At 38.2% G+C, this 11935-nt stretch overlaps 1 pseudogene; it reads left to right on the forward strand.

Moving 5' to 3' along the window:
* The first annotated feature begins 206 nt into the window (after window positions 1-206).
* On the forward strand, window positions 207-2200 carry LOC149189368 (exocyst complex component EXO70H1-like; annotated as a pseudogene).
* The last annotated feature ends 9735 nt before the right edge of the window (window positions 2201-11935 follow it).

Consider the following 11935-nt stretch of genomic DNA (forward strand, 5'->3'; position numbering starts at 1 on the left):
AATAGAAGCATTAGAACTCTGAGTGTCACACCATGCTCCAGACCTTTCATAACCACTCTTTCTCCCTTAAAACCAACCAGAGTATTTTGCATTTCTTTCTCCGTTCCCAACAAGCGTATTCTGCATTTCTCCGTTCCCGTCGATTCTCTGTTGGATTCCGAAGCATCCCAGGCACTCTGTTGATACTGTGTACTCATTATACGTCAATGGAAATAGAAGAAGCAGCAGCAGATCGAGGAGAAGGAAAAGGCAGAGTAGTGACCACTGAACGTCATATCGTGAAATCTTTTGGCTCCTCAGATCACATAATGAGAGACATGCTCATGGTCCCTTTCACCTCCGACAACCGCCGTTCCGCCATACGTCGTCCAAATCTCAACACCCGACCTGCAGAAACGACCGATTTGAGGGACAATTTGGCCTCCGCAAACCGCGTAATCTCATTTTGGGACTCGAAAGCGGCCAAATCCATGACATTGTTCAAGCGCAACCGAAAGCAGGCCTACGAGTATCTCGCCGCCGTCGACGGTCTCAGACAACTCATGGAAAATCTAGTCGTCACTGACAACAGCTCAGCCAAACTGGTGCGCGCGCAGCGCCTCATGGAGATGTCGATGGTCCGCCTGAAAGTAGAGTTTCACCGAATTCTGTCAACCAACGTCAAGCCGACGATGGTGCAGGACAACGAGAACTCGAGCCACGGCTCGATGGACGACGGGTCGGCGGACGAAGAGGGGAGCAGCGACAGACGCCGTCGTACTCGAAGTTCTAACGCCGCTGAAATTTGTGAAATCGACATCATGCCGCTGGACGCCGTTCTAGACCTCCGCAGTATAGCGAAGCGCATGGTTGCCAGTGGGTACGGGAGGGAGTGCGATCGAATCTATGGGATGACCAGAAACCCTGTAATTGAAGGGTGTCTCAACAGAATCGGCGTAGATCAGCTTAGTACGAGCGATGTTCAGAAGATGGAATGGGGATTCTGGAAAATAGGATCAAGAACTGGATACGCGTCATGAGTATTGCGGTGAGAATTCTGTTCGCGAGAGAGAAACGTCTCTGTGAAGAGATTTTTTCAGGTTTTGATAATGTCAGGGATTCTAGTTTCGCTGAGGTCGTCAAGGGGCCGGCGACGAAGCTTCTGGGTTTTAGCGATTTTGTGGCCATGCGCAAAAATTCCAGCGAAAGGATCTTCAGGGTGCTCGACATGTATGGGTTTCTCTTGGACCTCATTCCCGACATCGACACCGTTTTAAGCCAAGCATCGTGCGCAAGCGTGAGGATGCAAGTCTCTACCATCGTAATTCGGCTCGGGGAGTCGGCACAGGGGATTTTGAAGAAATTCGAGAATGCAGTCCACGCGGAAAATTCGAAAACCCCGATCCCAGGCGGCACGATTCATCCGCTTACAAGGTATGCTATGAATTATCTGAGCTTTCTGTCTGATTACAAGGAGGCTCTCAGGAACATAATGGACAATGCACCAATTGATATCCCCAAGCTGGCCCTGCCTGATGGCCTCGTGGGCATGTTTGGGGACTTGGATAGCCATCATGATAATGAATCAGGTAGCCCGATCTCTGCTCTGTCTGCGAAACTGGGATGGATTATCACCATCCTGCAATGTAAGATAGATTCAAAATCTAACCTCTACAAGGATGCTGCTCTGTCATACCTATTTCTCATGAACAATCTTCATTACATCGTGAAGAAGGTCAAAGGTTCGAAGCTTTTAGGGCTGTTAGGGTATCGCTGGCTGAGGAAAACTCAGGAAAATGTGAGACATTATGCAGCGAATTATGAGCGAGCTGCCTGGATGAAGCCTCTTAATTGTTTGAGGGATGAGGGGATTCATGTGAGTGGGAGTGCTTCCACTGGGATGTCACAGCAGGCCCTGAAGAATAGATTCAAGGGTTTCAATTTTGCAATTGAAGAAGCACTCATGAAGCATTCTGGTTGGATGGTGCCGGATATGGAGCTCCGGGTGGAGATTAGGATTTCAATCGCTGAGAAAATGATACCAGCCTATCGGTCCTTCTTGGGTAGAGTGGGAAAGTGTTTGGAAAGTGGGAGACACGATGAGATGTATATAAAGTACACGCCTGAGGAGCTGGAAACCCGTCTCTTGGATCTCTTTCACGGTAATTCATCATCCTTAAGTTCAAAGAATCCATCGTCATTAAGTTCATGGAGATCATAGAAGGAATGAGAGTATAAAGGTAGAACAAAATTCCACCTTATGGATATGCCATTACAGTAAGATGATCAGACTATTAAAAAGTTGGTTTTCACCTGATTAATATGGAGATCGCTAGGACTTTGCTTTTTGTATATCCAACCTAACATTCTTATCACTCCCACGAAACAACGTTCATTGTAATTAGGCAATAATATTATATACAATATAGGAATATATACAATATAGCTTTCTAATGTAAATTTTCAGTGCACATATATTGCCAAGGAAACTCAGTGCAGGAGTTATCTTTCATGCTTTTCCTTGAACTACTTGTGGACTTCTTTGTTTTTGTTCCGCACTCCCTTTTTGATAGAAAGTTTCATACTTCACTGAATCTCTAATCATTGAGGGTCTACTACGTTTACGATTGTTACTGTTTTCACATCGTATAAAATAACTAACTCAATTCTTGAACCCTACACAAGCTGACTACGCCACAGCGAGAGAGATAGCTATCCATTTGGTCTAAGAACAAAGATTTTGGCTGCCAATAGTATTCCTGTTGTCCTTCATTTACTAAAGAGTGGCTCTTGATATTTCACCCTGTGTAGTTGATCTGTTCTGTATCTGTTGTAATATTGGTAGAAATTATTGTTTTCAAATAAATTCAACAGTTCAGAAAGACATCTCAGACCTTCAACAATTTGCTGAAGATAGAGTCTGCGTTACACGTTTATTTTTCAGTAACTTTCCGCTCTACTCTCTTGTTGCTTGGCAGATATCTAAGATGATAGGGAGAATAGCAACAATAAACATTTGGTTGCAGCACATTTAGTGCACCTGAGGGCAACATGTGGGCTGTAAATTTCTGTGTATGGGTGAAGTTGTAATAAATGGGTTGTAATATGGTACATAATGTTTAACTCTTTTAAAAAAAATTGTAAACAATAATTTAGGATGGGAAACTTAATATTTGACCACATTGCTCTACTAATCTTATGGAATTTATGGTAATGTTAAATTTTTAAAGTAAAAATGACATTCTCATTTATCTTTCATTTTGAGATGAAAATGAAAGATAAATGAGAATGTCACTTTTACTTAAATTTTACACATTACCATGAAATGACTCATGATGTTTGAGAGTGGTTCCGACTTGGTTGGATTTCATATGGAGAAAGTAGAATTCAGAATTGGATGGATTGTAATGTTTCCATTGCATTTTGTCATGTACAAGGGTATGGAATTAGTATTTAATCAAGAGCACCAAGCCCCTTGTGTACTTTAGAGTCACTTTTAGACTCATCACTCCACTGTTTTTAAGTTTTAGTTATATCAATTTACTATTCCAGTCTTCTGATTTTAGTATCTATATAGTTTATTTTTCCTAGGACTAATTAGATTCTAGAATGATGAATGATGAATTTTATTTTTAAATCAATTCAGAATCTAGAATGATGAATGATGAATTTAATTGTTAAATCAATATAGATTCTAAAATGGTGAATAATGAATGATGAATATGGATCACAGTATTTCATTATTGAATCTTGTGGTTTATGGATGAATCATGTATATATTAGTAAAGATGATGAATATGGTATGAGTAATTAGCACTTTGCAAGCCGCCATAAAAACTCTATTATTTTTATTTCCGTTTATTCTATAGATATTTAGTATTTTTATTATTTATTTCAGTTTATTGTATAAACTTTCATTTCAAATTACACAAACTATTTTTGGTTTAGGAAACAATAATTTAAAATGTTTTTTTTTTTATACTAGTAATCCAATTTAGAGGTTTTCACGGACATTCATAAATAAATATTTTGACATTTTTATTTTATAAAATAAAATTCGAAAAATATTTTAAAAAAAAAATATGTTTAAATATTAAAATAAAATAAATTTATATTAAAAATATTTTATACTTATAAATTTATATTAATTTTAATATATTAATCTTTGGTGTAGTTTAAATTATGGACTAAATGACCTCTTTCACGACATTCTTTCTAGTTAATTTTCACGAAAATCGGACATATTCTTTTTAAAAACTTGAGTTTAAGTTGTCTAATTGGTAAAATTCAAGGCAGTTGTCTATAACGCGACTTTTTGAAAGTTTTTCCGGCGGGATTTTCCGGTCGAAATCCGGCAGGAATTTATTGGAATCGCAAGTTTGATAGCTAGTTTCTGCACAATGAAAGCGTCCCAGGGGTTTTCGAGGGTGCTGAATCCAAATATGCAGTTAAAAAACCATTTTAACTGCAAGAAATCAAGATTTAACCTCAATTTCTTCCGCCGTCACCGGAATCTCCAAAAAATCGCATTATAGACAACTCCAAATTCAAGTGCTCCGAGAATTTCCGCGTGATAAATCCATTTATGCATTCAAAAATATATTTTAAACCACAAAAAATATCATTCTTTCTTAAAATTGTTTTGTCATTCCATAAAAAAGTCTATTTCATCTATAAATTACACTACACCTTAAACTTATTTTATATTTTAATTCTTAAATATATTTAATTTATTTATGTAACATTAAATTTAAATAATAAAAAACCCATCCACACAATTTATAAAAATATCATATCATTATAATTTATAAAAATATCATATCATTATAATTTATAGATATATAAAATAATATTTGTCCTTTCTTCTCCTCTCCAAATAACCCTTTTCTTCTCCACCCATGGTCTATACCATAAACTTTTCTTCTCCTCCCATTGTCTATACCATAAATAAATCCAATCCGAAAGGCCAAGTAAATAAGTAATGGCAGCCCACCCAGTGACTCATCAATCCTGTCCCTTCCCCCCAGCGCCAAGGCAAGTAGTTCATCCGTCTCCTATGAGTGGAGCTCCATATCTGTGTGCTAAAATACTAATTCGCATGCGAGGAATGCATTTCATAGTGATAGCCCGGGTGATCGCTGCATCTGATAGGTGAGGGGCCTCGATTCTTATGGATTCCGATCATTCATAATATCAATCATAGATTCTGATGACTAGTGCCTCGGGATGGATCATCATTATCAATATTGTTAGGGGGACTCTATTTTGAATTAGAACATAGTTAGAATTCCTTACACCATGGGCCCTGTGGACTCTATTTTGAATTAGAACATACTTAGAATTCCTTACACCATAGGCCTTGAACTACGTGATGGGCATATTGTTTCAAATAACTCCCATCATATATAATGCCGATGGTTAGGGTTCACAATGATATAATTTTTTTCGTTCTTTAATAAACACAACTTTAATGTTTTTTTATATCTTCACTGACTAAGATTATAATAAAAAAATATTTAAATTTAAAATTTAAAAAGATATCCCACTTTTATTTATTTAAATAATATTTTTAACCACGCTCTAATATAATAATAAAAATTTACTTTTTAAACAAATTTATTTCTAAATTAATGGTTTACTTTTTTAATTAATAATTTTTACTTTAAAGTTCTAATAACACTTAACTTTTTGGAAGCAAGAATGAGTATTGCTTATATCAAGTTTGTGCCCAATCGCGGCAAGAACATGAGTGAGTTACATTGCAGAGTGGTACTCTGGCATCACAATGACCATGCGAGAGGTTCCTAATCTAGTTCTAACATATTCAAAAATTTCACTATATGATAGCTTTCTTATTTTGTTAGTATTATATATACGACAAAATTAATGCACAAGATAAATGCAATGAAAGCCAAACATCTAAACCGGTTAATACATGGGTGAAGCCAATTGATTCATGTCTATGTCCATGCAAGATTCTATTGCCCAACTGTCAACCTTGGCAACTTGAAACTAGAGATCTGACACAATGTTCTAGAGGGTCTCCACTTCATCCTCGAGCTTCCATATCTTCTTTCATTGACTTTCTATGTTGTCCAAGGTGGAATTATCTATAAGGATTTGCTAATAAAGTAGAACTTGGTGGTCATAAACATAGACTCTCAATTCTGCAAGTTCTTTGCAACATTGTTCACATGTGGAAGCCATGGCTTCAGGGCTGGAGATATTGCCTGTAGAGGCACTATGCATTCAATTGTTTCAAGCCACTCTCCTAGAGCACTGGTGATGGCGGCCCCAGATACCGAACTCCATAATTAAGAAACAAAATTACCGCAGGTGAACATGAAGGACCAGTGACAGACGATGGGGTCACATGTGTTCTCACTCTTAAAATATTCGTGAGAGGAGGAGATGACATAAAAGCTATCAAAGGTGTAGAACCCTTCTCCCACATTTACCCAAGTAACCAGCCAACCAGGGTAAACATGTGAAAACAGGCTACTATGATTGGATTCAACCTCCTATGTGACCTTAAGGAAATGGAATCAACAAAAACATAACGTACATACCTTCCACATCAGCTAGAGGACCCGTAAGAACCATGCCAACACTTCAGGCAGCATGCACCTGGGTACCACTGAAGTTTTTGATCACTTGCCCTCTGGACGCTCTCATGCTATGGTCATGTCAATGTCCAGGGACCTCCGGACACTCTCACAAGCCTGCAACCAAGCATACATGGACTCTTTTGTCGAGTTCTATGCCAACATTCCTGGGATTGAGCCACTTTTTCTGGCCCAGAGCCTAGGTCACTGCCCAAAATGGAATGATATCTTAAGAGTAGTAAAATAATAGGGAAAGAATGATGCTAAATCAAATACTTGAACAAGTTCTTAACCAAATCCCTACTAGCCATGACAGACATTTCGTCAAACGTATCACCATCATGTAATCTACAGGTGTAAACAACAAAATTAAGCATAGGGATCTCATACTTATTTGAGAATCACTAAGAACCATTGTTCCCTCATGTCATTTACTGCATTATCATCTATTAGGTCATAGATGCATTGTCCATTCATTTACAAGTAAAATCATGCTGATATCCATACATAATTGTTGTCATAAAACATACATATAACTAGCATAGTAACAACAAAAATACCATAAATATATCAGCCATAAAATCCACATATAAACCAATACATTTACACATGTAAACTAATGGAATGAATTTCTGATTAATGAATGCAAAAAGCAACCAGAGATGGGACTACAACGTTCCACCCGACCATAGATTGGCTCAGCCAAGTCTCTCTTCAGTCAATCACCCCCATGCCATATTCCAAACATGGATGTGGGACTCAAACCAAAAGAACCAACGAGAGCATATCGAGGCTAATCCACCTCACCCTCATCAATAGAAAGCAGGCTTTATCATAATCCATCCAGGATCACTAAGCCAACATAATAATCATGTCATAATAGGTTTTACCATGATCTCCACCCAATCACTAGGCCAAACAAGCATGGATGCCACCAGATTTCTCCACCTACACCATGAGGAATTTCCTGTCTCCTAGTCTCTCAGGCTTTACTTTAATTCAAACCCAGATCCCTAAGCCCTAAACCGAGACCCACTCTCCACGCTTTACCACATATACCAAACCTGGGATTACTAGGCCCAACGGAGAGAAAACCACCTCTTGGCTTTACCGTATATCTTTTCATTCACCGGCAAGGATTCCTAGGCCCACTGAGGCAACACAATCCTGGCTTTACTGCAACCCACAGTTTGGATCAGGGGTCACTAGGTGAGTGGCTTTACCATGATCCATTGTCTAGTTCAGGGACCACTAGGCCATGTGCTCTATCATTTAGAGAGCCACCCCACTCAGCTTCGAATCCATCCGACAATCTAGCTCAACTAAAACATGAGAACCCCTTCACACCATGGCTATCCGGAAATGGAAAGGCTAGGCTGAAAAACACTATTACATCTGGCAAAACCCATGCCAAAACAATAAAAGAACCACATGCAATGACATGCATGCCAAATCTAGCAAGGAAAATATACATGAAAATCGATACCTGCAAAGAATACTGTCGTAGATGCTTGATCCCGCCTTTTCCTGCTTGATCTTTTCTTCCTCTTGCCTTCTTTTCCCTTCTTGCTCCAATGTCAAAGTGCTCCAAGAAAACTCTAAGTGTATAAGAGAGAGAGAGAGAGAGAGAGAGAGAGAGAGAGAGAGAGAATAATGAGAGATCTCCAAAACTAAACTGATAAAAGGTTACCGACTGATCCTTAGAAGCCATTTTTATTAATGGGGCCTCTATTTTTTTCATTTTCCATTATTTTCCTTCATTTTCCTTCTCACATGTAACCTGTGACCTTTCACCTCCCTTTTCTCCTAATTTCCATTATTTTCATAAATAAATGTTCCAAAAATTTCATTTTGCCTTTCCAAAGCCTTAGTCGTTTCCTTTGCCAATTTCCTTAGCCATAAACAACCAAATGAACATCCCCTAGGATGTCTTTCCCAACATTCAGCTTGGAATAAGTGTCCCATCAACCATGGTTATTATTGACTTTATTAACTTTTATTATATGGAATTTTCACAAGGGCTGTTACATAAGGTGGCAACTACTAAGTGATAGAAATCAATACTTGGAGAAGAATAAGTAAGATTACCTATGCCTCTGAAGATTTTTTTTCCCTCAAAAATTCACAGACCCTTGAACTGAGATAACTGAGAGGAGCCAAGCAACCTGACTCGAAACAAAAGTTGGCTTGCAACCAGAAGCTACATGAGGAACCAATGCACTGTACATTTCCCCAAACACTAATTTATGCCCATTCCATTCCCTGGTGCTCATGTAAAGATCTGAAATTGCAACTACTCTTCATTGAGATGACTTCTACCTCAGAGGAATTGATAAGAGAGTGAATTACCTCGTTAATCCTCGACATGGGAATTAAATCCAACACAATGGGTAATGGATATCGAATCAATTTTTCCTGAACCTGCATGAATCTAACCTTAACCACCTTAATAATATTGACAACCCACAGGTCTTCTTGTGTGTAACTCCGATCCAATGCGCATTCCATTTGTTGTTGAAGTACAAATTCATGGAGGAAATAATGAGAAGGAGAGGGGAGAGGGAGGTGGGGTAAGAGGGGGGAGGGGAGGGGGGAAAGAAAATGGGAGAGGGAGGGGGAAGGAGCAAGAAGGGGATGGGGAGAGGGGGGGATGAGCTAAGCACAAAGGCACTTTTATAAAGATAATAAAACTAAATAAGCTTAAGATTTCCGATATCACCAAGGAACCCTGTAAGACCCCAATACCTCATTGAAATCTGTTATTCCTTCTTGTAAGAGGAAAACCTTATTGGCCATTGAGTCTGGTTTAACACTAAGAGATTTGAGAGCATGGAAGGAGGGGGAGTTAGAGATAGTAGAGAGGAGGCTCTTAACACATTGGAGGATATGGTTTAGTGCATTATCTTTAGGATAATAGTTGGTTCTTAAGTATCTGATGACCAAGAAGGCGTATCCTATGATAGTGATGTATTTAAAACCTTGCTAAAGGGTGAGGAGGAGGCCCATACAGAGCCCATACAATACCGCTTGGTTGTTTGTCTTCTTACCCGGGCCCCAAGTGTATTAATTACATTTTTTCCATCGAGATAGTTTTAATAATATTTATACTAAAAAAATAACTATCATTTTTGTGAAAATAAATCTATCATATTATAAAAATCTAATAAATTTTTGGAGAGGATCTCCCACTCTCCCATCAATAGTTTATTAATGATACAATGGGCACTCCAATAGCTCAAGAAGCTTAGGCAATCAATGAAATCCTAGATCTTTTCACCTTAGCTTCAGGTATGGACACTAATAATCATAAATTGCAAGTTTTCTTATTTAACACTCCGTTGATGGTGCAATGTTTTGTAGCTTGGATATTGGGCTTTCAAATAAGTGAACTTCCTTCCAGTTACCTAGGGGTGCCAATAGTGGAAATATCCCTCAAATGGAATCTATGGGAGAAGCTCCTTGTTGGGTCCCTATAATACTAGTGATTACCCCATTACTATTGCAGTTATACCCCTTATTAATATTTTTGTGCCCCTATTGCCCCCATATTGTTATTATTGTGCCCCATAGAATCCCTCTATTGTTATTTTTGTGGCTTTATATTATTATTGTTAGGTCGGCTGGATTATATTGTGACTCCTTAGACTCCTATATATAGAAAGGAGGTTTTGTCATTTGAATCATCGAAGAATTGTTCATTTATGTAATGTAAAGGAGGTTTCCCTCTCGAAGAGGCTTCAATTCTAAGGCGTTGATCTATCTTTTCTTGAGCTGGTTTCATAACATTTGGTATCAGAGCTTTGGATTCTAGGGTTTCGCTGCTCCAAACAGGTCATCGTGGCATTTTCGCTATAACTTTTTTTCTGCGATGTTTCAGAAGTTGAAAAGGAAACCCATTTGAGAAGAAATTGCGTTGAACCTTGGGTCCGAATTTCAGAGCTTTTCGCGCTATATTTGCGGAGATATGATCTGAGGAAGTTGGTCTTTTTGCAGACTCCTGAATTACATTCCAAACAGGTGACCTGGGGAAAATCGTCATAACTTTCTCTCTGGGGATCGGATTGAAATTTTGTAAGAAGGTACAGAAAGAGGATGGACTATAGTTTCTTGAGTGCATTTTTTAGATCCAAAGGTCGAAACAGTGACTCGTTGCACGTCGTACAAGTTCGCTCTACTAAACTAGTCTATAATCAAGTCACTGTGGGAGATTTCGTATAACTCTTCCTTGGAGAATCCAATTTGGGTCAGACTTGTGGCATTGGAAAGAGGACACAAAGAGCTACTACAGATCACAAATTTAAAACTAGATGATTGGAAAGTACAGAGATACATCAGAGGCAATATCGAGCTCCTACAAAGTGAAAAAAGGTGTGTAGATTTTTTTTTAATTTTTGCTTAAGCTTGGTTTGAAAATTTATTTTGAAGGAATTAAAAGGGCATAGTAGAGCATTATTATTGGTAACTGATGCCCCGAGGAAAGAAAATGCAAACATCTAGTAAGGAACCTAAAAGCTCTAGCATGACTCATGAAGAAGAGGAAGAAATGCTACATGATATATCAAAATTACAAGAACAAGTGCAACAAATGTCACGCTCACAAAAGTTAACAGAAGCTAAGATAAATGGCGTGGAAGCTAAGATGAATGGCATGGAAGCTAAGATGGACAATTTGAAGATAGATTTGAACACAAATTTGAAGACAGGCATGGCAGATTTGAAGACAGATTTGACAAATTTTCTACAAGAAATACTTACTAATGGTGAAAAGGTAGTAAAGGAAACTCATGATGAGAACAAAAGAAATGTTAATCATGATTCCATAGATGCTAATGTTGGATCGAAGACTCACCATATTCCAAAAATCGATATGAGGAAGTTTGATGGCAAGGATCCCGCCACATGGATATTACAGATGGAGCAATTCTTCGATCTCAATAATGTGCAAAACACACAAAAGGTACGTATGGCAACTTTATATGTGGAACCAAATCAGTTTGTATGGTATCAATGGCTTTGCTCTCATAAACAATTTATCACTTGGGCAATTTTTACGGAAGAATTGGTAGCACATTATGAGGATACAAAAAGCAACACTTTTTTTAGCCAATTGATAAGTCTTAAACGAAAGGGTTCAATAACGGAGCACATTGAGGAGTTCCAAAAATTGGACATAAGGGTAAAAGATATTCCAAAGGAGCATAGGATTGATGTGTTCATAGGGTCTTTAAAGGATAATATCCAACATGATGTTCGCCTTTGGGAACCTGATTCATTAGAGAAGGCATTCAGGTTAGCAAGAAAAATGGAAAGCAAAATTATGGCAACCAGGAAGCATACCACTCACAACTATA

Source organism: Pinus tabuliformis, chromosome 3_1 (assembly GCF_031772625.1).
Source record: "Pinus tabuliformis cultivar Carrire ecotype Pingquan chromosome 3_1, CPIR1, whole genome shotgun sequence".
NCBI lineage: Eukaryota > Viridiplantae > Streptophyta > Pinopsida > Pinales > Pinaceae > Pinus > Pinus tabuliformis.